The sequence below is a fragment of the Protopterus annectens genome, chromosome 1.part1, assembly GCF_019279795.1.
Source record: "Protopterus annectens isolate FY-2018-M chromosome 1.part1, PAN1.0, whole genome shotgun sequence".
Classification (NCBI taxonomy): Eukaryota; Metazoa; Chordata; order Ceratodontiformes; family Protopteridae; genus Protopterus; species Protopterus annectens.
In genome coordinates this window covers 1139970988-1139997260 of record NC_056726.1, presented here as the reverse complement: position 1 = coordinate 1139997260, position 26273 = coordinate 1139970988, and positions in this window count along the sequence as shown.

Sequence of the window (26273 nt, the reverse complement as noted above, 5' to 3'; positions counted from 1 at the left end):
GCAAGGGAGCATCTGAATGTGCTAAGTAATACCTCATTTTGAAAACAGTATTGATAGTTCTAACATGGGAAAAGAATGGTGACTGTATGTTGCACTCATATGCAGATATCAAAGTTTGTTTCGGACTTGGGTTATGGAAATTATGATTTTTTTTCATATTTTGGTAAATAACTTTGCAAGGGGGCATGTCAGTGTGCCAAGTAATACCTCATTTTGAAGACAGTGTTACTCCTTACAACATGGTAAAAGAATTGTGTCTGTGCACTGTACACATTTACAGCTATCACAGTTTGTTTAGTCTTGTACGATTATGAAAATTATACATTCACAATGCTTATTGTTATTATGCCCATATCTTTGCAAGGGAGCATGGTGATCACACAAATGATGTATCATTTTGAAGCTGACATTTGGATTCACAACTTCTGCATTGATTTGTAGGCTCTGTCTGTTACAGGTGATTATATATCATGCTTTGTTTATTTATCAATTATGAGAAATAACATATTAATCATATTTCTGTGAATATCTCAAGAAAGGAGCATCACACAGTAATTGTTAAGGTATCATTTTAAAGCTGACATTCATACTAACAAATTAAATTCAAATTGTATGGGTCTGCATGGTACATTGACCAAGATATTGTGCTTTGCTTTTCCAAAAAGGTAAAAAATATGCACAATATCAACATTCCTTGCCAAATATTTAATAATGACTTTGATATGCACTATCAACATTTACACTGTTGGAAAGGTCAATGTCTGCTGAACAACTTTTGCGTTTACATTTTTAGTCTAGCTCTTATAGTAAAACAGTTATGAACATTTGTTTTCTGTATGGTATTACAAATGTATTTTCTGAAAATGAGCTCATACTGCACTGTTGTTCCTATTGTGGAATTGCGTAGGCATCTTTTTCTGAACTGCTCCAGAGTGAATATTTATACTCCGCCTGCATGCTTAATTTGTATGACTTCAGTATGAGGTTTGCACTTGTGGAAGGAGTTGTAGCCTGGTATGACTGTGTTGCTCAACACAGCCTTGAACCAGGTGTCTGTGACTGCACAAATGTCTCAATCTTCCAAGGTGAGGATAGCTTCCAGTGGCTGGAGTTTAGTGTTGACACTCCTATCATTTAGCAGCATAACCTTGAGGTTGTTTGTAGATGGGTTTTTTACATTAGAAATTTTCTCCTTGGGACACCACCTAAAAAGGGCACTATGGGGGTGGCAAGAGTCTTGGCTAGTAGCCAAAATACCGGGGTAACAGATGAAGACCATCTCTGGCAAATAACTGAGGTCTGTTGAGAATGTCACCCCAGACTGACAGATAGTGGATCCCCTTAGAATGACACCAGACACTAAGCCAAATATTGAAGTCAATCATATTCTTTTTGTAATGAGGCATCATCCCAGATGAAGGTAAATGAAGCTGAAGGCCAAGGGCATACCTGCCTGAGACACATAGTCCAAGAGCTCATTTATGTCTCTCTTCATACAGTCCATAGAGGTACATAACAAGTCATACACACCAACAGGAACTATGACATAGTCATAACAATACCTAATTTGATAGACATGAGTGCATGTGTGATATGGCATATCCTGCCACCTCACAGACAGCTGCCCGTGACCTTTCCATTATGTAGCCTTGTGAGAGGGACATCAGTGTGTCTCATGATGTATTCACCTATGACTAATATGTTTGATTTTGTTTTTTGTTTTTTTTTGCCTTAGGGGTTTGCACGGTGAGACAGTGGTGCATGCGCTATTATGTGTACTGTTTTGCAGAGGTAGTATTATGTGTAGCATACTTGTGTTTGTGTTTTTGTTTGTAAGGTGTCTGGTATATAGATATGTTTCTGCTAAGGAGCTCTGTGTATATAGGCATGTGTGATGTGGGTTTGGGTGAAGTAGCAGATGAGGTGTGCATGTTGGCAACCCACTCATTGTCATATGTACCAACCAGTGTGAGAGAGCATGGATTCATGGTTTCTAATATAGTTACATCCCTCACATCTTGTTTTGTGTGGACTAGAAGTAGAAAGTTGGGGATGCTGTTGACATCTCCACAACAGTCAGTGATAATGCCATTATTAACAGATTATTGCTTGTGTGTACATCAGAATAGGCATGGTTAGGCAGTGGTCTGACAGAGGCTGTTATGTAACATGTTCTGACCCTCATGATGTTATTCTAAGGTAAACCAGTATTTGACAGTGTGGGATAATGTGGTAGATTGAGTATGCTGCTTTAACAGGCATTTGGCACTTGCATAAACCATAACCCTGTTATTAGACCTTATTAATTCTCTGCAGGCATGGCCACTGTCAGTGGTCTGTGGCTGACTAAATTTGTTGCTGGTTGCAAATTAGGAGCTGTCATTGAATGCCATACTGACACAAATGTTATCCAAGAGGGGCTGACACAGACATACAATTACTGTCAGAGCCATGGACTGACAGTAAATGGCAAGAATTGCATAATACTATCCTTTGGAGAGTCTTCCACCTATGGTAACTTTTGTATTGACAGCACATCTCCAACAGTTGACCCAGTAGTCAGGGACTTATGGACACATCAGTAGTGATATAGCTTTTGATTGTAACATGTCTATAATATTGGGGAAATCATTCCATGTTGCACAACCTATAAACAAAGATATGGCAGGAAAATCCAAGGTAGCCATTGTTCCACTGTATTCAGCATTCATCAGACCTATCAGTGATTGTAATGCCACCTTTGGAATGTAACCAACCAGCCATATCCGACAACTGTAACATCCACAGAAGTTCCCAGTAAACTACTACATGGTGTACATAACATGTCCTATGCACACAGTGTCAAGGACCTAGCCATGTATTCTGTCTCCTACATGCTTTGGATGTGAGGTGTATGGCTGCCTTACAGGGTGGTACCAAACCCCACTGTGGACCTCCTGCATATTCATGAAATGACTAGCAACAGAATTACCTGTTCTCCAGATTTACACCTTGCCTTTGGTATACATGGGACATGCTGGACAGACAGGTATATAACCCAGAGACTACACCCTATATGGAATAGGTTCCTCATCCACGTGAGGCAGAATTTCACTCTAATGCAAATCAAGTGCAAATTACACAATTGGATGGGGAATAAGACAATCATACCTGGTTTAGGACCAATGTCTATAATGGACACAGGGAAACTGGAGAAGGTTCATCTCCCACACTCCAGCTGGTAGATGTTTCTGCTCCCAAAACCATGCTTACACTTATCCAGGGTATCAGACCTTGTCAGAGTTTAGAGATGCATGGCTAGGCTTCTAAAAGCCCTTGTGTTCATTAGCATATTAAACACATATGAACCCATGAAACTATGCTGTTTTACTTTTCTGATTACATATATATTCTGTGCTGACATTCAAGCCTGTGCTCTGACGTTGACAGTTTGATTGTAGATGTGTAGACATAGGTGTGCCCTACACAATCCTGAAAGTGAATCATAAACATTTTCATGAGACACCTTTCACTGTGTGACTACACAGCCATTACAAGATCATCCATGGTAACATACATATATATGATTTTAAGCTCATTATAAATGGCAGTGTACAGTATCTGTAAATGACCAGTGCAAGTAGCATGTGAAAAGCTACAAAGGATGATACAAATTCATATTAATGTAGATAGTCACCCTGTGCATTAGACTCATAACTTTATTTCCTTGCATCCATGAGAAATATGACAGGGATGTGGCATGGGCATCATCACTTGCACAGGGTATTGTGTGGGGGTGCAGGAGGCCTAGGCTGATCCAGTAGGTTGGTAAGCGTGTGTGAGTCAGGAAGGGAAACAGGCAAGATGGACCACGGTGCGCGCGCGTGTGTGTGTGTGTGTGTGTGTGTGTGTGTGTGTGTGTGTGTGTGTATAGATGACCAATATTTGACAGTGGTGTGTAAGTGTGTGCATGAACACAGCCAAGCTCAGTGCTAGCCCTATGTGTCTGTATGTTGGAAAGCCATGAGCTGTTTATCACCTCTGCCACTGAACATGGGAACTGGTGCTGCCAGGAGTTGCACTGGTACCTCCATGCCCAAGGTCAGAGGCTGTGCTACTATCCGAGGGTGACTGCTGTCTGCTGGGAATGTGACCTCCATGGGAATGCCCAGGACCATATGCCCATGGCCTGCCATGTCTTGGGGTGGACAGCACAGCCTCCTCTGAAGCACTGGATGCACTGCCACTGCAGAAGCGTGATTGTGTGTGGCCACGTTGATTCTTAGTAGACATAGTTGCTGACCTCTGTCCACAAGGCCAATGCTCAACTCCAACCAGATGTTCCATCACAGATAACGTGCATTCCAAGACAGATACTGTGTGATCTGTCTCAGACCAACATCCTTCCACTGCATCAGTCAGCTGTTCCAGGGTATCAGCAACATGGTGGAGGCAGTCACAGATGTCAGATTGTGTTGCATCCTTAACCCTGAGCATTCTTAAGGATCTCCTTTCAGAACATACCTGTGCCTCCATGATGGCCCTAAATATACCTTGAGTGGCACTTGATGAGGCACCTGCAACAGGTGGTGGAGGGACAGCAGGCCTCCTAAGAGCACCCTTATCAATCTGCCTGTGTGGAACCTCACCAATTGTTTGGCTCTGGCCAGTGTCAACACTCACTCCAGCCATAGTAGCCACATTTTCCTGTTCAGTGTCCCCACCCTCTGACTGTCCAATATCTGTGGCCATAGGGAACTGGGTATTTGTAGGTATACTGGCTGTGTATGGTGATAATGAGGGCGGATGAGGGATGGCAACGGGATGGCAACATCTGTGTTAGATTCAGCCCCTGCAGCCTCCAGCTGTGCCTTATTTTGGCCACCATCAACACCAGAGTCTGAAGAGACACTGGCATCAGGTTGTGAAGGGGACAGAGACCAGCCCTCCCAAGTCACCTGTGAGAAAAAAGGAAAAGCATTACATTAATACCTGCACTACTACGCTCTGCATTACTATGTGTCAATATATGTTAATCTGCATACACTACTTCACTATTACAGACTTGTCTAAGCCCCATCTTCATATAGTAAGACATAAGGACATTATTGTCTAACCCAAATTTGTAGTTACTTGCACATAAATGCTCTTTAAGCAAGAATCTCATAATCAAGACTTAAATGATGTGCACTGTTGATATTTGGAAAAACTCTGCACAGTTTACATGTATGGCAATCTGTAATGTCCTGACAATACTGTCAAATCAATCACTGTGGTCACACCTACAGAGCATAGGTATGAGTATAAACTGTGTACAGTCAGAAAATATCTGTACAGTTGGCAGTCATGCAGACAGTACATCAATCCAGCCAGCAGGCCTGGGGTGACACTTTAGCGAATACATTGCACTAAATATACATCTGTAACAAAACAGTGTTGTGCTTACCAGGAGCAGGAGCATGGCCTCATTGAATTCCTGATGATCTTGAAAAAAATTGAGGGAGAGGTAATGTAAACAGCACTGCATGATGCAGTATAACAGGGTAATACATCTAGATATCTCACATTTACAGCAGCTACTATGTTAACTGGTATGGTGGCCACAATCTGAGCATGAGACTCAAACTGCAGCTACCCCCCCCCCAAAAAAAAAGCCTGACACCCACTTAAAACTATGCACACCCTGATACACTGAATGCTATAGTATTCCAATGATTATCCAACTAAGCATACCTAGATACTCCTTTTGGGTGGAAACAGGGGCATGCACATCCACGACATATTGTGTGATGGATGCCTGGGTGCTGTCCTGTGTTCCTAGGTTTGCCAGGAATTCCTCAGTGGCTGACAGTAGTTGTTTTGCAGCAGGTCCTCCACCAGTGACACCATGATCCCTGACCACATCTATTGCTCTTCTGCATACCACATGGATGATATCGGTGGCATGGTGTCACACCTGCTCATATGTCCTGCTCTGGTGACTGACAGCATTCACATTGTGGAACAGGTCAGCCCATAATGTTACCACTCTTGTCTGTTTGGCCTTCTTCTGGACAGTAGTACTTGATGATGTTGTTGCAAGACCTCTAAGATGACATCATTTTCCACCTCTGTGAAAGGGGCTCAGTGACTGGGATGCATATTTCCTGAAATACAACAAAATAAGAACACATCATGGTCACATACGCAGGAGTACAGTATATAGAGATACATTAATACTAGAAGGCTAACAGTATTCACATCTCATATTCAATTGTGTCCCAAACATACAAAGAGTTTAGATGCAACTAGGAATGTAACAATAGTCACCTGTTCCTGTTTGTGCCATGACAGGTACTGATGTATGATCAGACACCTAACACAGAAGTCCATTGGAGTGTGCCTCCTAGGAGTACCCCTCCCCTTATAATATATAAAAACAACAGTGCCAAACAATTAACAGTGTACTATTACAACTGGTATCAAGGCAAGTATCCAGGAGACCTGTGTACCTATTTAACACAAAGCATTATATTCTTGCTGTACTCTAATTCCTCTGTAGGTCTAACACATCTGTAGATCAATGACATGTCTTCATTACTGTTCTAATAAAGGCTTACTGATGTAATCCACATTCCCCCTAAGTCTATTCCAACATATGCATCATGTTTGAAACAAAATGATTGCATACCTGATGGAGTACAATATTTCTCTGTTGAAAGACACTGCTCTGAAATTGCTGCATCAATGAGTAAACCATGTAGTCTCACAAACAATGGTTCCCTAACTAGAAGTGTGCCTTTTTAAGATGGCTCCCATTAGCAGGTGACCACCTCTGAACCAGTCTGTGGTTCAGTAATGCTAACTGAAGCATACACAGCTGATTTACAGTGTAATCAGTAAATCCCATGCAACTGTTGCAGGAGATATAAGGCCTCAGTGTAGAATCCAGCCCCTTTTTCATATGCTGGGGTATAAACGCTGGGCTAGAGATACTACGTCAGCACAGAGAGGATGTTTGTAGTACATACTTTTTGCATACACATGTGTGTGTTACAGGCTGCAGCTAATGCTGCTGCAGGCAACAAGCACAGTGAGAGAGGCTGCAGAATGTGGAGAACAACAACAATTGTAAGTAACGGTGTGACCAGTGGCAGCCCTGGTATACAGCCAGAGCCTGATTAAGGGAACCCTTCCCACAGGATATTGAGGTATGCGTTAAGGTAAGTATGTTAGCCAAAGGTATCATTAACAGAGTAAAAGGCAATATTCTTGGGGTTGTACTAGAACAAGGTAGGGGGTACATTATCCATTATGTCAAGCAGTTAGACAACTGCCAAGTCAAGTGATATGTCACGGTAGTCACCTGTAATGTGCGTGCTGGCAACCCTTGGGTCTAGCACAACCTCCATATATGTATGTTACTTGTGCAGCTGTGGTTGTAATATCACTAGCAAATCATTGTGGGCTGCAGTATGATATTACTGGGCCTCCTTTGTATTGCATGATTTAAAATCATTTGTGATTGCACAGTATTGCATGTCCTGACACTCTATACACTTTCTAGAGGTGTAATAGGAATATGTCAACTGTGTTCCTATCTGCAGGCTTTTGACTTCCGTCATTGTACAGCAAACATTCCATCTGAAATGATTTGGGTTGATGACACAGTCATTCATTACAGAATTCACATTGGTGATATACACTTACATGTATTTTAAATGCTAGACAACACTGGATTTGAACCCATGGCCATGTATACCAAAAATTAATATTTTCAAAGCATTTAACAGAATGAGTTACTGTAACCTCAGGTGTATTTTCTACATATAATTGCACACTTACATGCTGTTACATACCTTATTATATCCATTATTATATGTATGGCTTTATAGGGATGCATTTCTCCACCATAGTCCCAGTTAAACACCTACTTTTCCATTAATGTTTTAACAGGTATATTTTTAAATGTTGCAGATAGAATTGCTCAGTTGCCTGCTGTTAGAGACCTCACTTACATCCATTATTCTGTGTCAGGCTTTCTAGTGATGTATTCCTATAGCAGACTCCAAGTTACAGTCCCATTTTATCCATTACTTTTTATGCAAATTTGCACAATGCAGTGCAATGCACAACGCTGCTTAAATATGCGTAATGATGGGAAAAATGTCAAGTATTATGTTTTGCTTAAAACACCTGAGTTAATTAACAGCTGTGTGGCTTGGTGGGTCAATGCACTGGTTTGCAGGTGCAATGGTCATGCATTTGAAATAGGGCACAGGTGTACATTTTGAATATGATTATTATTATTCACACACATATATCAATATAGTGCTGTTTAGCTTAGTTTAGCGATGTTGCATACCAAACAACATTGTGCAAAAAAAATCTGTAAATAAATGAAAAATGGAGAGAAAAGTTAGTGGTGCAATAGGGTGCAAGCAGGGAGAAAAACATAGTGAAAGGCAGGTAGGTATGTGCAAGAAGGGTGTAGGAAAGAACCACAGCTATCCATTTCTTGTACAGTAACAACTGCACACTTTAACAGATTTTTTAGCTGAACTTGGACTGTCACCCCCAGAAAAAGAGAGGTGATGGCAACAAAAGTGCATTGTCAAGCCAATTGGACCAAATTAAGTGTGTTCAGTGGAGATGTGTGCGAAATGGGACAATAATATTTTTTGGGACAGGTGCCCATTTTTTTTCTTTTAAGGTGAGAGTGGAATGTTGGGGAATGGACATAGGTACATGTGGTGGAGGTACGTTGATAAGGTGAGAATGCTTTTGTAGACAGCCAAGACAGGCAAGACAGCAGACAGGGTTGGTGTGTGACATAAGAAGTGGGTAAACACCATGGTTGGGAAAAGTGTTGTGGAATCCCAGTCCCATGGACATCAGACATGGTAGCAGTATGACTCAAGTCCTAATCCATGGGACTCTCAGCACTCTACCTTTACTGCTCCAGTGGAGGCAGTGGTTGATACTGGCACATGGGGAAAGGCTGTCTCACCAGTATGGACAGCATGCCTTCCATCTACTGAAGGCATGCACCGAGAGATCGGTGCAACAGCCCACGTACCATGCCTGGCAGTTCCTCGCTGGTGACATAATTGCCTCCTACACTTCCACTCATAGACAGGGAACCAGCCCCAGCCTCTGGGGCAGAATGACCCAGGTAGAACAGGGGCAGCAGAGGGAGTGCCACCAGGCTGCAGCCCAGATATTCTGGGCTCCGGTGCCATGGCCGAGGGAGCCAAGGTAGGTGGATCACCTGGAACTGGCCTACCCTATCACACTGTAGTAAATTAAATATAAACATAAGGTAAAAATAAACATAACCAACCAAATGTTAGCATTAACATAATAGAAGATAATAATGATTAATCAAAATAAATATAAAGGAGGATAATGGGGAACACAACAATAAATAGCATTAGTGAAAGTATATTAACATCAAAGCAATATGAAATTATACATACGGCCAGCATAAGAGGTAGTTACAAATAATATAATAATATCAAATCATAATAATAAGTATAAATTAATAAATTAAAGAAGAGAAGGGTGGGGTGAGCGATGAAAAAGAAACAGTAACTTAACGGGTAATATTACTACACAGACTACGAGTGTGTATATATATATATATATATATATATATATATATATATATATATAGATGTCTAAATATCTAAGATTTCTGGTGTGAGTACAGTGACCGCAAATGCTCTATAGATGATGTTGGCATGTTGCACGTACATAGATCTCAACCTGTTAACACCACATGCTGTGAATGCAGGAATAATGAACGCTTATTTGAAAACATTATTTATCAAAGCACAATCTTTTTTTAAAATTTATTGATAATGTTTCTTAAAATCTGGCATTTAGACACATGGATAGCTGTCCAGTACTTCAGTTAACCTACCCATATACCATGTTCATTGACTGAGTGGAATACACAGCATTTTTTTCAGATCATTGAGCAGAACACAGGCTTGAACCTTACTCTCTGGGTATTGTACTACATTTATTTCTGACATTTTTTGCTGCATTCTTTATTGAGTTACATGTAACACTTGACTAGTATCAAATTAGAGCACACATGCAGTGAATACAGGAAAAGTGAGCACTTTATATGAAAACATTAGTTATCAAAACACCATCAAGCTTTAAAATGTATTGATTAATGTTGCTTCAACTCTGTCATGTAGACCATAGATAGCTGTGCAGGACTTTTTTAACTAACCCATATACCTTGTTCATTTATTGAGTGCAACCTACAGCATATTTTAGACAATGACCAGACCAGAACAGTGACTCTTCATCTGAGTAGACCCCAACATTAACTGATGTTTGGAAGCTATACTACACATGACTGCATGCTTACTTGCTTTAACTTGCTTCACCATTTCAGGTAGGCAGTGAGACATTAATAAAGATGTAGAATGTCCCAGGTATGTCATATCTGACTGTTAAGACTGCAAACTCTGTAAGTAATTTATTGTATAATTGCAATGATGATGTCCTACTTACAACATGATTGCCTTATCCTGGTCAGGTGCCCTGCATGGGACTGGACATTGCGAGTTCTTTCTTCGGCAGCTGAGGGAAGAAAACAAACCATTATGCATACCAGTACTGCACACATTCAGCTTGCATATTTCTAATTACTGTCAAACATACTTACATATCTGTGGGGATTACCCAACCCTAGCCTCTTGGACCCAGGCATCCAAGGGTCACCTCTTTCTACACTCTATCTATACTTCAGGTCATCAAGGTGGTGACAACACTGCTCAGTAGCACTGGTATGTTCACTAGCCAACTGATCCTAGGCCTCAGACATATTCTTTGAGCACTGGTAATTGACCAACAGTAGCCAGGGTTCATAATTCTTGACCAAGAGTCCAATAAACCCTCTGGACTCCTGCACTTCCCACTTCTGCACATGAAAGCATACTCCTTCTCTGGCAGCACCAGGCATATCCACAACCAACTCCAATGAATGATGTGAAATTCCCACCTATTGGCCTTTAAATAGGCTGCATTCCTGCCTTTACACATCATGCTGCAACTTTCAAAAAAGTGCTATACCCCATTGCATTGTGCAGACTTGAACAAGCCATGTATAAGTGCAGCTTAGCAACACACAAATAGGAATAGACTGTTGACCATGTTTATGAGCTATTTAGCATTTTCACAGCAGTAAATGTAAAAAGTATGACTGCTCAGGACTTGAACCCAGGACCTACTAAAATGTAGGTCATGACTCAACTTATCTAGCCATGAGATAGTGAAGAGAACTTATATATCTTCACATATACTACACAGGTGCCTGTAAACTTAGTGCAACTTCACAGCATGGGTTTGTGCATTGTTAAGCACTGCAACACTACAACAAATTAATACATCTGTTTTTTATTTTTAGATGTCTAGTGAATGTCTACTGTATTTGTAAGCAAAGAATAGCTAAGCACTGCACTGCTCTGAGCAAACAGGCAGAATAAAAAGAAAATAGAAAAAAATTAAAATTTATTACATCTGGTTTCTATTTTTAGACGTATACCAGATGTCTGCTGTATATGTGTAAGCATAGCTCAGCATCGCTAAGCACCATGCCACACAAACAGCATATAAACATAAAAAAAAATACAATTTCATGTAGTAAAATCTGTGTGCACCTTTTGGTCCAGGCTAACAGGCTGAAAGGTATTGTGCTGTGCTTGCCAACTGTCTGGGACAGCCTCTACACTGCTGCTTGCACAGATTCAGTATCCATGTTACTTGTGATCTCCCTCATCAATATGTCATAATTAATATGTATGGCACACTGTTGAGGAGGAACCATGGCCATGTACATGGATACAATCCATGTAGGCTCTACATGGAGCCTCATGATTTTTATTTAATCCTGGGGACAGTATTTTATTTTGGCCAAAATATTTGAGTGACTCAAAATTCTTGTTCCTGACTGCAATATTGAATCAAACCAATAAAGAAGAAATGGTTCATAGCCTAGTACCTACCTATGAACCTATCAGCCCTAGAGCTTGTACAAGCCTAGCCATAACGATTCCCTGGCTTTCACCACCCAAAAATTATTTTCCTGTGCACCTGTCAAGCAGAGCCACAGAAGTGATCCCTGGGGTGAATTTCCTATTTCCCATCCAATCATCAAGATTTTTCTTAAAGAGGGCTAATGAGGTGCTCTGCTTGACACAAATGGCAGTCTGATCCAAAGTATGGGGAGTCTCTGGGACAGGAAGCTATCCCTCCAGCATGTTTTGTTTATTGTGGTGACAAGGTTTAGATCCCTGGAGCATGTGGGTCAGAGGGATTGGGATTTCTGTAAGCATAGCATGTTCAACAGTTCTGGGTTTGACATGGCTTTGTAAGTTAGGCAGAGATCACCTCTGAGTAGGCGATATGTGACTGAGTAAAGCTGAAGTTTTTTGAGACGGTCTGCAAAGATCATCTGCTTGAGGCCAGTGATCCTCTTCGTGATCTATTTCTGTGGCCTTTCCAGTTGCTGTAAATGTCTTGTGAGGTAAATACCAAATGGGGCATTGTACTCTATAATAGGTCTAAGGAGGGATGAGTAGAGAGGAACAATGACAGCCTTTTTTCTGGATGAGAAACCTTTTGTGATGAGGTGTGCCATATAGAAGGATTTCCTGACTACTGTGGCAATGTGGTTATCAAAGGAGAGACTACTGTCCACCTGTGTCCCAAGGTCTCTTATCACACTTTCAATGTTAAGTGGACTACCACCTATGTGGTAGTTCATGGGCATATGATTTTTCCCAAAGGGGATAACTATGCACTTTTTGGCGTTGTGCTTGAGGTCATGGCTTTGACATCAGGCATCCGTCTCAGTGAGGCCCTTTTATAGAATGTCCACATCATTTGGGGATTCAATAATGGCTCCCAGTTTGCAGTCATCTGCAAACTTTGCTAGCCATAGACCATCTGTGTTGACCTGAACTTCAGAGAAGTAGATGCAAAACAGGAATGGACCCATGAATGAACCCTGTGTTACTCCACTTGTCACTGGTCTGGAATTGGAGTTGGAGTCAGCTACTTTCATGGTGTGGGTTCTGTCAGTAAGACAGTTGGAAATCCATTGCCCAGTTTAGTGAGTTTATCTATGATTCTAGAGTGGGAGATGGTGTTGAATGCCTTAGCGAGATCTAGATAGGCTGTGTGAACTACTTTACTCTCATCCACAGCTCTGGTGACTGCTTCAAAGAAGTCAATTTGGTTTAGGAGACATGATTGCCTTTCAAGAGCTCAAACTGAGTGTGGTCCAGAGTTTGAAGGTTACCTATGTCATTGTTTATAAGTTCCATGATGTTACATTCCATGACTTTGCAGATCAGGCTCATCAGGCTAATAGGGCGATATTTCCTGTGGTCTGTGGTGGATAACCCCTTGTGGAGTGGGATAACCATAGCTGTGCACCATTCAGTAGGCACAAAGCCTGAGGTGAGGCTTTGATTGAACATGGTACTTAGGTGGAGTGCCAGTTACACAGCCACAATGTTGTCTGGTCCCATGGATGCTGTATTCTTGGCTTTGGAGAGTGCAGTTTTTACCTGTGCGGCTGTGATTACTGGGACTTGGTATTTTTCTGGTATTGAGATGGGCCCTTTAGGGGGTTACTGGGACTTGGTATTTTTCTGGTATTGAGATGGGCCCTTTAGGGTGTGAGGGGGGTTGAAGTTAACACTGAACATTTTTGTCAGGATACTGGCAATATCAGTTGGTTCTGTATGTTTAGTGCTATTGTGCTGTAGCTCAGAGCAGATCTGAGTGTTGCCATTGAGATTCTTGACATAACTATAGAAAGCCTTGTGGCTGTCTTTAGAATCTGTGGCGATTTTGTTTTCATAACTAGCTTTGGAGGATCTTTTGAGGGATCTCAGCTTCTTACTGAGCCTGACAAGTGAGGTTTTGAGCCTTGGGATTTTACTCTTTTTTGCAACAATTTCTTCCTTTTGTTGTAGAATTTGTTTATGGTAGGGGCCCACCAGATTGGCTTCCTTTTTTTGGAGAGGAGTGCCTTGGTTCTATTTGAGATGGCATGGTCCATGCACTCATGTATGTATTCATACAGTGCATTGGTGTAAGACTCAGCAGTTGTACTTCTACTTTCCTTTTGTATAGGTATCGTGAAGTTTGCCACTTCTCTTTTGAGAAGCATGAAGTTGGCTTTGGAGAAGTTTTTTATGGTGGTTACCTTAATGGGGTGTGGGTGTGGGATGTGGATGTGTAGGGTGATTAGCTTATGGTCGGACCTGACTTACGAGGAGCTGACCTCTGGTGTGGAGCATCGGTCACCCATGTTGGTAATGACCAGATCTAGGATATTGGTGCTCCTGGTGGGGGTGTGGATAAGTTGTTGGAATTTATGAATTCCAAATATCATTGAGCAAATGTGTTGGTACATTAGTAGTTTTCCCAGTTGATGGTGGGGTAGTTGAAGACACCCAGTATTAGGATGTTTGGTTGTACTTTAAAACTTTTCAGTATGTTAAGAAAAGTGGAATGGGAATCATGGGGCATGGTGGGGGATCTGCAGCAAGCTACAATTTGGATTGCAGTCTTGCCTAGTGTTAGATGCACCTGGAGAATCTCGGATGCATTATGTTGGGCAACTAGCCTGGAGGTTTGGATATCCTTGGTGAATATGGACATGCCTCCACCTTTAGTGTTTCGGTCCAGGTTAGGTGGCCAAAACGTGTGGTATGAATTGTAGCCTGGTATGGCAGGGGTGCTCTTAGGAGCCTTGAACCAGGTCTCTGTCACTGGCATCATTGCACAGATGTCAATGTTCTCCATTTAAGGAGTGCCTTGAGTGAGTGTATTTTGAGGTTTAGACTTCTAGCATTGAGTAGCATTACCCTCAGATTTTGCTTGCTTGTACCTGTTACAGTGGTAATTTTGTCATTTGAACCCTGCCTAAAAAGGCACTATAGGGATTGCAAGAGCCTTTGCCAGTATCTGGAATCCCAGGGGCAACAGGTGCAGGCCATCTCTGACTAAGCTTCATGGTCTGTCAATCATGTCATCCCAGGCAGACAGATACTGGATCCCCTTAGAATGACTCCAGAAACTTAGCCAATTGTTGAAGTCAATCATTTTGTCCTTGTACTGTGGTATCATTCTGGGTGATGGCAGGATGCTACTCAGGGCTAGGGTCATATCTGACTGGGCTACAAGATCCGAGAGCTCCCCCATGTCTCTTTTCATGTAGTCCATTTCATGTAGTCCAGGGAGGTGCATCTCAGGTCATTCACTCCAACATGGACAATGACAGAGTCTTATTTGTACTTGTTGTGGAGTGACCTAAGTGCATGCACTATGTGGTGGATCTTGGCACCCAACAGGCAACTGACTGTAATTTTCTGCTTATTTAGCCTGGTGAGTGAGATATCAGTGTGCCTGACTACAGAATTGCCTATCACTAGTGTGTTGGGTGTGTTGTTTTGCCTTAGGGGCTGAGGTTGAGTGGCACACTGGTTTGTGAATTATGTATTGCTTGGGTTGTATTGGGGGGTGGTGGTTGTTTGCGTATCAGCATTGGAGGTCTCTGTTGCTTGGGCAGATTTTTATTAAGTGCCCCCACAAATGAAGGTGTGTGTTTTGTGTTACTATGTGTAGGTTTTAGTGGTGTAGGTTTTGAAGGACTATCTGTTGTGTGTGGTGTGTTTACCTTCTCTTGACTAACTAGTCCAGTCTTGGCTGGAGAGAGCTTGGCTTAACACTTGGCTATGTAAGTGTATCTCTCACAGGTTGTAGTTTTGGGTGGTAGGAGGAGAGGGTTGTCTCTGTACATGAGCCAATTGCTACATTGCCCCAAGATGCCCAGATTCAACTAGTGGACAGGAGAAAACACTGGGAGCTGACCCTTAGACATGCCTGGATAGGTGCTTGTTTATTTAAGTACCAGAACTGTTTTCCTCTTTACTTAGTAAGGAAAGTTGAGTGCTGTAGCAATTTATAGAATATCTAGTGCTTACAAGGAGTTCTAAGCAAGTGCTGCTCAGAGAATCAGGTTTGAGTGCTAAAACTGGAAACCTGGCTAGTTCTAAGGGAAAATTTAAAGACCAGACTTTCTGGCACCGGTAATAGTCTAACCTTAGATAAGCGGCATAGTGCGATGCTCAAACCCACAGAAACATGGGTTTTTAAGCCAGAAAGTTGAAAGGGATAGAAAGCAGCCCCAAATGGCCAATGATGTATAATTCCTGAGCTGGACAGGCAGCTCAATGCTTACCACTCTCACTGATAAGCAGAAAGACTTCCCTCTACCACAGCAAGGTCTGGACAACACAGAAACATAAAAATAAAGTCCTGAAACCAGCAAATCTGGGATCTGGACTATTCTAGAATAGAAACCAGTGGGAAAAGAGCAAACAGTCATTTTTTTGTTTGTTTTTTAAAGTTAAATTAAGCAGAAAAAATGCAATTAAACAGTAAATAAGCACAGAAAAGCCTATCACACTTGAGTGTGTAGCCTATAACGGTAAATGCAGTTTAAACTTTGAATTTAAGCAGAAATCAAGTGCACAACAGTAAAACAATTTAAAATACAGCAGAAATAGTCTCAAGACTACTTTAAAATGGCTTTTAAAAGTGTGGTTATCAAAAACAGTCAAAAAAAGCCAAAATGTACTTATAATCAGCAAAAAGTCTCTCTTCCTCATTTCTGGTGTTGTAGTAGTCTGCAGGACTCCCAAACAGGATCCACTGAGCTAAAACAAATGTAAACCCATGCAAACATGGGTTTTTAAGCCAGAAAGTTGAAAGGGATAGAAAACAGCCCCAAACGGCTAATGACGTACAATTCCTAAGCTGGAACGAACTCCACTAGCGACAGATAGGCAGATCAATGCTTACCACTCTCATTGATAAGCAGAAAGACTTCCCTCTACCACAGCAAGGCCTGGACAACTCAGAAACACAAAAATAAAGTCCTGATACCAGCAAATCTGGGATCCAGACTATTCTAGTATAGAAAAAGGCGGGAAACGATCAAACAGATAGTAATTGTTTTTGTTTTTTAAGGTTAAATCAAGCAGAAAAAATAGTAGCTCATGAAATTTTGGAGCTTTCATATCACAAAAGTGGTGTAGACTGATTTTAAGAGAAAGATCAGACTTATTTAGTATGTGCTGAATATGGTTTCAAAATTTTAGAGGTAGTACAGCTTTAATAAATATAAGAATACATTTGTTATTACAAAATCATAAACCCGAGTAAGTGATTTCCAGCAATGATCCTCAGTTTAGTATTGAATTTTATAAGTTTGCTAAAGCCCTAAAATTCATATATGCCATCACATCTGGTCCTGGAGCTATGGTTAAGGTGAAAGACAATGTAGACAGTAAAACATCTCAGAAAAAAACAGAATTTCATATCAAATTGATTGTTATTTATTTTTCATGAATACTAATACACTTTATTCCAGTAAGTAAGCTTTTGTCCACTTGGATATTAATGCCCCTTGCTCAATGTTCAATGTGTATAATGCCAAACTTTAAGTAATACTTAAGGCATTCAAATAGCTTGCTTTCTAATAAAGAGGGTTCATAAATCCTACTACCAACAGCCTCTTGCAAGATATTATTGAATATGTTTAAACTCTCAGCATTTCTAATTCTGAGCAGCAGAACATTCCACAGTAGCACTTTTCTTACATGAAAACTGTTCTTTATTAAGTTCATATTTACCACTGGTCCATCTACAAAAAGCACTGTTCTTTGTACTGTGTCAGTGATCTTAAAGTTCAGTGCCTGTTGTTGCTGCCTTTGCATTGTTATCTTAACACTTATGAATTATGATAAGGTCATCTCTTACAAACCTATAAACAAAAGTAAATGAACTCCAGTTTTTGAAGCCTTGCTTTAAAATTAGCATTACTTAACTTGACTTTTTTCCCTGAAGAACTTTTGGATTCTTTCCAGCATATAAAATTGAGTGTTATAAATACACATTGTCATACAGTATTCAGTGTAAGTTCTTACAACTGTTTTGTAAATAGGCAGTAATAAATCCGAATACCTGCTAGATATACTATGAAATATGTCCTTAATTACTGAATAGGTTCTTCTTACTGTTATTCATAGGTTTGCAGCAAAATACAATTGTATATCAACGAGTCCAAGATCCTTTACCATATCATTCTTAGAAACCACTTTGCTACCTACTGCATATGGGTACATTATATTATTGACAACAAAGTAGAGGATCATCAATTTCTTGACATTAAAATCTATGTTGCTATACCTAGGCAACAGTTCAGTCCTATTCCTGTAGTCTAGCTTGTTCTATCAATTTTTTACTACAGTCCCCTTCTTGGTGTCATTGGCAAATGTGGAAACCTATATGGAATTTGTGACATGAATTTGGAGAACCATTTAGATCCCAACACCAATCCTTGTGAAACTCTTATTTTTATATGCTTTATCTGAGATTGAGTTTGCAGTTCTAACTGTACAAGATCTCCCACTCAACCAATTATTTATCCATGTCTGTGTGAAACTATCAACACTATGTTTACCCATTGCACTCTATTTTTTTTTTGTCATTGAATGAAATGCCTTTGCCAAATTAAGCTACAGATCTTCTACTGAAAGACCCTGATCCACTGCTTTCCAATGATGTTTATCAAGTTTGATAGGCAAAAATATCTCTTTGTAAGTCCATGCTGGAATATATCAAGAACTAACCCCATCCACTCTATCATCAGGTTGCAGAGAGCTCATTCAAAACATTTGCCTAACACACATGTCAGGAAAATAGGTTAACAATTATCTACCATTATACAATGACTGTTCATTAATATTCAAAAACAAGCACACTGATTGGTCAGTCCAACCAGCATGCCCACTGTAAATTGAGCATATACCAACAGTAAATGTTCCAGGCGCTAAGTATCATTGGGCAGCCAGACTTTTTTCTTTCTAATGATATGTAGCAAACAAGCATTAGTCTGTAGGAAAGAGTCTGAAACTCAAAACAATTTAGTGACTTCATTCCTCCTAAAATTTGTGGCTTTCTGACAAATCACTGAGGAATGACGTCACTAAATAATGGCAGGTATTTCAGTTTCAGACTTTCTTTCCTTCACACAATGCCTAATTATTCTCCCTCCTTTATATATGCTTTGCCCACATTTTTTCAAATAAAAAAATTAAGATCTACATATGAGAACAGAGAAAATACAAGGATAATCAGATATATTCTGCAAACTGAAGAAACTCTCTTTCTTGCCTCTAACTGTCCAGAGGTTACAGTTATTTATTTATTTTTTTTAAATAGCAAAGGAGATCATCCTTTCTCTGTTGCTTGTTTTCTAAACCAGTGATGTACTGTGTAAGCCTGGGAAAGTAAGTCCCATACACATGCACAGTACATTATCAAAAGACAGAATCCAGAAACAGTGTTGAAGAACACCACAGCACCATTACACAAAAACATTATTTAAGAAAAGTAAGTAATTTTTTAAATAATGTCATTGTATAATAGCAATAACCCACAGCTGGGTGTGGGTAATGCTGGGTTTGCCCACAGTTGGCTTTATTTGTTCACTCAGGCTTCACTCTCATGGCATAACCATGCTAACCATGGGTAAATCCAGAATTACCCACACCCTGCCATGGGTTATGGCTTTATTATACCATGAACCCCCCAAAACGTGCACGCTGATTGGCCAGCGTGCCCGTTGTAAATCGAGTTATACTAATGGAAAAAGGTCCGGTCGCCCGGACTTTTTTCCATTAGTATAACTCGTTTTAAAACTGTCCCGCTATGTTAAATGGGTTAAAGATGGCGACACAGCTTTAAAATAAGCAACGGAGATCTCCGTTACTTATTTTAAAGCTGTCTCGCCATGTTAAACCCATTTAACATAGCGAGACAGTGTTTTAAAAGCAATGGAGAAAGCAAGATCTCCGTTGCTTTTTTAGTTTCGCTATGTTAAATGAGTTTAACATAGCGAGACAGTTTAAAATAAGCAACGGAGATGTCCGTTGCTTATTTTAAACTGTCTCACTATGTTAAACTCATTTAACATAGTGAACACTAAAAAGCAACGGAGATCTTGCTTTCTCCGTTGCTTTTTCCACAGCTCTGATGTACCGCGCAGGCGCGAGTACATCAGAACTGCCGCGATGCCAGACATCTGCGGAAGGGCAGTAAACAGGCATTATTATGCCATTATTTAAGAAAAGTAATAGTTTCTTTTCTTAAATAATGTCATGGTATAATAGCAATAACCCACTTCTGGGTGTGGGTAATGATAAATTTACCCACGGTTGGCTTTGTTTGGTCCTCGGCGCCTCGGGACCAAACCACGCCAACCGTGGGTAAATTTAGCATTACCCACACCCAGGCGTGGGTTATTACTATAATAATAGATTATCTGCTTTAGGTATGGTTACAATCACAACTTTTTCCAGAAAGCTGAAAGAAAAACAGATGTTAAGTATTCTCTGGCATAAATAATTTAAAAACAAAGCTACAACTTCCAGTAAATAACTTAAACATAAAGCTACAGCTTCCATAATAGTTGACCCTCCTGCAGTGCAGGACTTAACTGCACTAAGAGTCTACTGTCTTTTCATGTTCAACTATAGAAAAAAAAAGCCCAAGCAATAACTTACTTGACATTCTTCCTTAGATGCAAGTTTCCTGTTCATCTCTGTGAATTTCTCAAACAAAAAATTAGAAAGTAGTTTAGGACTGGAGATGGAATATATATATATATATATATATATATATATATATATATATATATATATATATATATATATATATATATCCATTATTTTTTAATGTCTGATTTACTATATCCCCTGCATTCTCTTATATTTAAACAAGGACTCGTTGTCTATTTATATAACTAGCTAGCTTCAATTCAGATTTAATTCATATTTAATTTTGGTGACACAAATTAGTTTCCTTAAACTAGCTTTTGTTTTCTGATAGCTTTATTTCTTACATTAAGTACCCTCTTATACGTTTCCAAAGATACTTTTCTGTGTTCTTTAATTTCTTCAACATTTTGTTCCACCATACACTTTTTATGTTAACTTTATCCCTACATTCCTAAACTTTAAAAGCATACATATCTATCAGGTAGAAGCTATACCCTTCCAAAATGTACTAACAGTCTTTAATATCTATACCTATTATTTTCTCTTCCCATTTCAATTACTTGAATACATTTATTATTACTAATGAGCAGAAATGTAAGCTGAGATTACACACTTCATATATACTCTTCACTTTGCCTTAACTCTATCCTCCTATCAGATCTCGTCTTAACATTTTCTCTACCTTCTTCACATTTCTAAATGGCTCTTTTTAATAAATCTCTTCTTTCCCTCCCCACTTTTCTTTCCACGTTTTACTCTGCCGTGGCACATAGCATGTATCTGCCAAAAATTTTGTTGTATTGCTAATCTCTGTATGTATTGTGATTGTATTATTTTTTGCTAATTCTGTTAATAATGTTAATTCTTTATATTGTAAATTTACTGTTTATTCTGTATATTGCTATGTCTTGTTTTTGTAGTTTATATCCTTGTCATATTTTTCTATTTCTTGTGCCCCCCCGGGTCTCCACTGAAAATGGGTTGCTAGCCCAGTTGGGCTATCCCAGTAAACAAATGTAATAAATAAATAAAAATATTGCTTTATCCAAAAAATATTTCTGTAATAATGTAGTGAGCAGAGAAAACATAAACAACAGAAAGGATATATTATGAAAGTGGAACAAATAATATAATTACCAGAAGAAGTAACAGGATAATAAAGAAGATGCCAAACAGTATCAAAATAGTGACTTTTCAGTCTACTGGAAACTGCATTAGTTGTTTGCCATGAGCCAATAGTGCATCTTTCGCATTCCAGTGATGTAAGACTATAAAGAAGAAATAGAAACTTCTTAGTGAGAATGTCTATTAGAACAGAAAATAGGTTTGCACTACTACACCATTATCTCACTGTATCAAAGATTCATATGGGTAATAAGTTTGCACTACTACACCATTATCTCACTGTATCGAAGATTCATATGGGTAATAAGTTTGCACTACTACACCATTATCTCACTGTATCAAAGATTCATATGGGTAATAAGTTTGCACTACTACACCATTATCTTACTGTATCAAAGATTCATATGGGTAATAAGTTTGCACTACTACACCATTATCTCACTGTATCAAAGATTCATATGGGTAATAAGTTTGCACTACTACACCATTATCTCACTGTATCAAAGATTCATATGGGTAATAAGTTTGCACTACTACACCATTATCTCACTGTATCAAAGATTCATATGGGTAATAAGTTTGCACTACTACACCATTATCTCACTGTATCAAAGATTCATATGGGTAATAAGTTTGCACTACTACACCATTATCTCACTGTATCAAAGATTCATATGGGTAATAAGTTTGCACTACTACACCATTATCTCACTGTATCAAAGATTCATATGGGTAATAAGTTTGCACTACTACACCATTATCTCACTGTATCAAAGATTCATATGGGTAATAAGTTTGCACTACTACACCATTATCTCACTGTATCAAAGATTCATATGGGTAATAAGTTTGCACTACTACACCATTATCTCACTGTATCAAAGATTAATATGGGTAATAAGTTTGCACTACTACACCATTATCTCACTGTATCAAAGATTCATATGGGTAATAAGTTTGCACTACTACACCATTATCTCACTGTATCAAAGATTCATATGGGTAATAAGTCTGCACTACTACACCATTATCTCACTGTATCAAAGATCCATATGGGTAATAAGTTTGCACTACTACACCATTATCTCACTGTATCAAAGATTCATATGGGTAATAAGTTTGCACTACTACACCATTATCTCACTGTATCAAAGATTCATATGGGTAATAAGTTTGCACTACTACACCATTATCTCACTGTATCAAAGATTCATATGGGTAATAAGTTTGCACTACTACACCATTATCTCACTGTATCAAAGATTCATATGGGTAATAAGTTTGCACTACTACACCATTATCTCACTGTATCAAAGATTCATATGGGTAATAAGTTTGCACTACTACACCATTATCTCACTGTATCAAAGATTCATATGGGTAATAAGTTTGCACTACTACACCATTATCTTACTGTATCAAAGATTCATATGGGTAATAAGTTTGCACTACTACACCATTATCTCACTGTATCAAAGATTCATAAGGGTAATAAGTTTGCACTACTACATCATTATCTCACTGTATCAAAGATTCATATGGGTAATAAGTTTGCACTACTACATCATTATCTCACTGTATCAAAGATTCATATGGGTAATAAGTTTGCACTACTACACCATTATCTCACTGTATCAAAGATTCATATGGGTAATAAGTTTGCACTACTACACCATTATCTCACTGTATCAAAGATTCATATGGGTAATAAGTTTGCACTACTACACCATTATCTCACTGTATCAAAGATTCATATGGGTAATAAGTTTGCACTACTACACCATTATCTCACTGTATCAAAGATTCATATGGGTAATAAGTTTGCACTACTACACCATTATCTCACTGTATCAAAGATTCATATGGGTAATAAGTTTGCACTACTACACCATTATCTCACTGTATCAAAGATTCATATGGGTAATAAGTTTGCACTACTACACCATTATCTCACTGTATCAAAGATTCATATGGGTAATAAGTTTGCACTACTACACCATTATCTCACTGTATCAAAGATTCATATGGGTAATAAGTTTGCACTACTACACCATTATCTCACTGTATCAAAGATTCATATGGGTAATAAGTTTGCACTACTACACCATTATCTCACTGTATCAAAGATTCATATGGGTAATAAGTTTGCACTACTACACCATTATCTCACTGTATCAAAGATTCATATGGGTAATAAGTTTGCACTACTACACCATTATCTCACTGTATCAAAGATTCATATGGGTAATAAGTTTGCACTACTACACCATTATCTCACTGTATCAAAGATTCATATGGGTAATAAGTTTGCACTACTACACCATTATCTCACTGTATCAAAGATTCATATGGGTAATAAGTTTGCACTACTACACCATTATCTCACTGTATCAAAGATTCATATGGATAATAAGTTTGCACTACTACACCATTATCTCACTGTATCGAAGATTCATATGGGTAATAAGTTTGCACTACTACACCATTATCTCCCTGTATCAAAGATTCATATGGGTAATAAGTTTGCACTACTACACCATTATCTCACTGTATCAAAGATTCATATGGGTACATCATGGAACAAAGTATGATGCAAGAAGCACAACTTAGTTGCAAGAGACAGAAGCCTAATGACTGCTCAGTGCAGAACTGTGGAGTGTCTTGATGATGGTAGACCAATGATTTGTAAAACATTTCCAAGCACAGAAAAAGCTGAGATTATACAGACATCTGAGAAAACTGTTCTTGTTAGTGTTTTGACTAAATCTTCCCATGATACCAGAGTTAGCAGAATCACAAAGAAGCCATTTTATACAGAAAACTCTGTCATATAAAGAGATTAATTTCAAAGACAGGAAATGTATGGTTTGTCAGGATTCATTTTCAGGTTAATGTATGCATGTTCACATGACACATTAGCTATACTGATTAAAAGTGATACTTACTACAGTGTAAATAAATAAATTATAGATAATTCATTTTCTTTGTAAATGGTTACTATTAGATACATTTCATCTGATGCTTTTGATGAAGTCAGTTGTTGACTAATAAACCTTGAATGTGGATCTTCAAGGCTGGCTGCCTCATCCTTTGGTTACTTCTGATATTGCAGTTTTATGTACTGTATTACATGCATGATTACCAGTGCGTGCTTTCAGTGTGGGAAAATTAAAATAAGAATTACTTTCTTCAGAAGCCATATTAAGACCAGTTGTAAGGATTCATCTAGGCATGTGTACTCAATGCACAGCTTTCATTTTTTAGTCAAGTTCACTGATGTTTTGTTTCAGTGGTAAATATAAAGCTTCATCCTAATGGTTGCATCCACATCTGAATGCCTGATCAAACACATTTTACTATTATGCCATAAATAAGCTTTACTTAAAGTGTATCAATCATTAGTTATGTTCTGAAACATATTTAACAAACTTTTGGAGATGGCTATAACCTCCTTACCATATACAATACCATATTATACAGTTTCTGATGCAAAACGTGTTGTTTCTGCATTTTGTTTTGATCGTAATAACAGCCCTCTGGATTTTTTTTTCTCATAGCTGAAAAGCCCTACCATGGCAACAGGAAGCACTGAAATCATAAAACCCCACCATCTAAATTAATGCACAGACAACTGTATTGTTACCGTAAATTCAATAGAAATACTTTCTTACTTCCTAGAAAGAGAAATGTTCAACTTGTTGCTGAAGGCAGAAAACATCACATTGAAAATTAATATGTGATTATGTAGTAGTGAAACCACAATTTAAGCAGCTCCTCAGCCAACAAAGAGGTAAATTGTTTCCTAACATACATGATTTGCAATTGTATATAAACCACTGTTACCTACAATGATAATCATTTTGTGTGTATGGATACAGAGACACCCTGAATAAACAATGAAAGAAAAGAACTTAAACAGCACACAATAAAATTATTTTTTTTTTTGCAAAATTAATTGCAACTTTAATGTGGAAATTAAAAGGGTAAATTGATTTAATTGCAAAATAAAAATGCTTTTGAAGGTAACCAATACAATTTAAGTAAATAATTCTGAAATATTTACTTCTAGAGTTGATATGGCTAAATTTGCAGCCCCAGTGAAACTTACCACTTCTTTGAATTATTCAAGGAAAATAAATGTTACCAGGTAGGCCCACTGGATACACATACCCTATTCAGGGGTAACCCAGGAGCAATGTCTTGTTAAGTGACTTCCTCAAGGTCACACAGTAGGCAAATGATGGGCGAGAGAATCAAACCCTGGACCAAAGCTCACAGCCTTAACCTCTGCACCAACTGCCAGGCATAACTATTTATTTAATAGTAGACCAATGATGGATATGATACAGCTGATATTAAATACATCACTCGGCCTGGCCAGCAATCATCAGAAATCCAATGAAAAAAGGTTTTAACAAATCTGTTACTGTCCATAATGAAAGCATTTTAGCATTAGGCATGGTTATTAAAATGCTGATAAATACATCAAAATCTAGGAATGTGAGGTTTGGAAGACATAAACTGAAA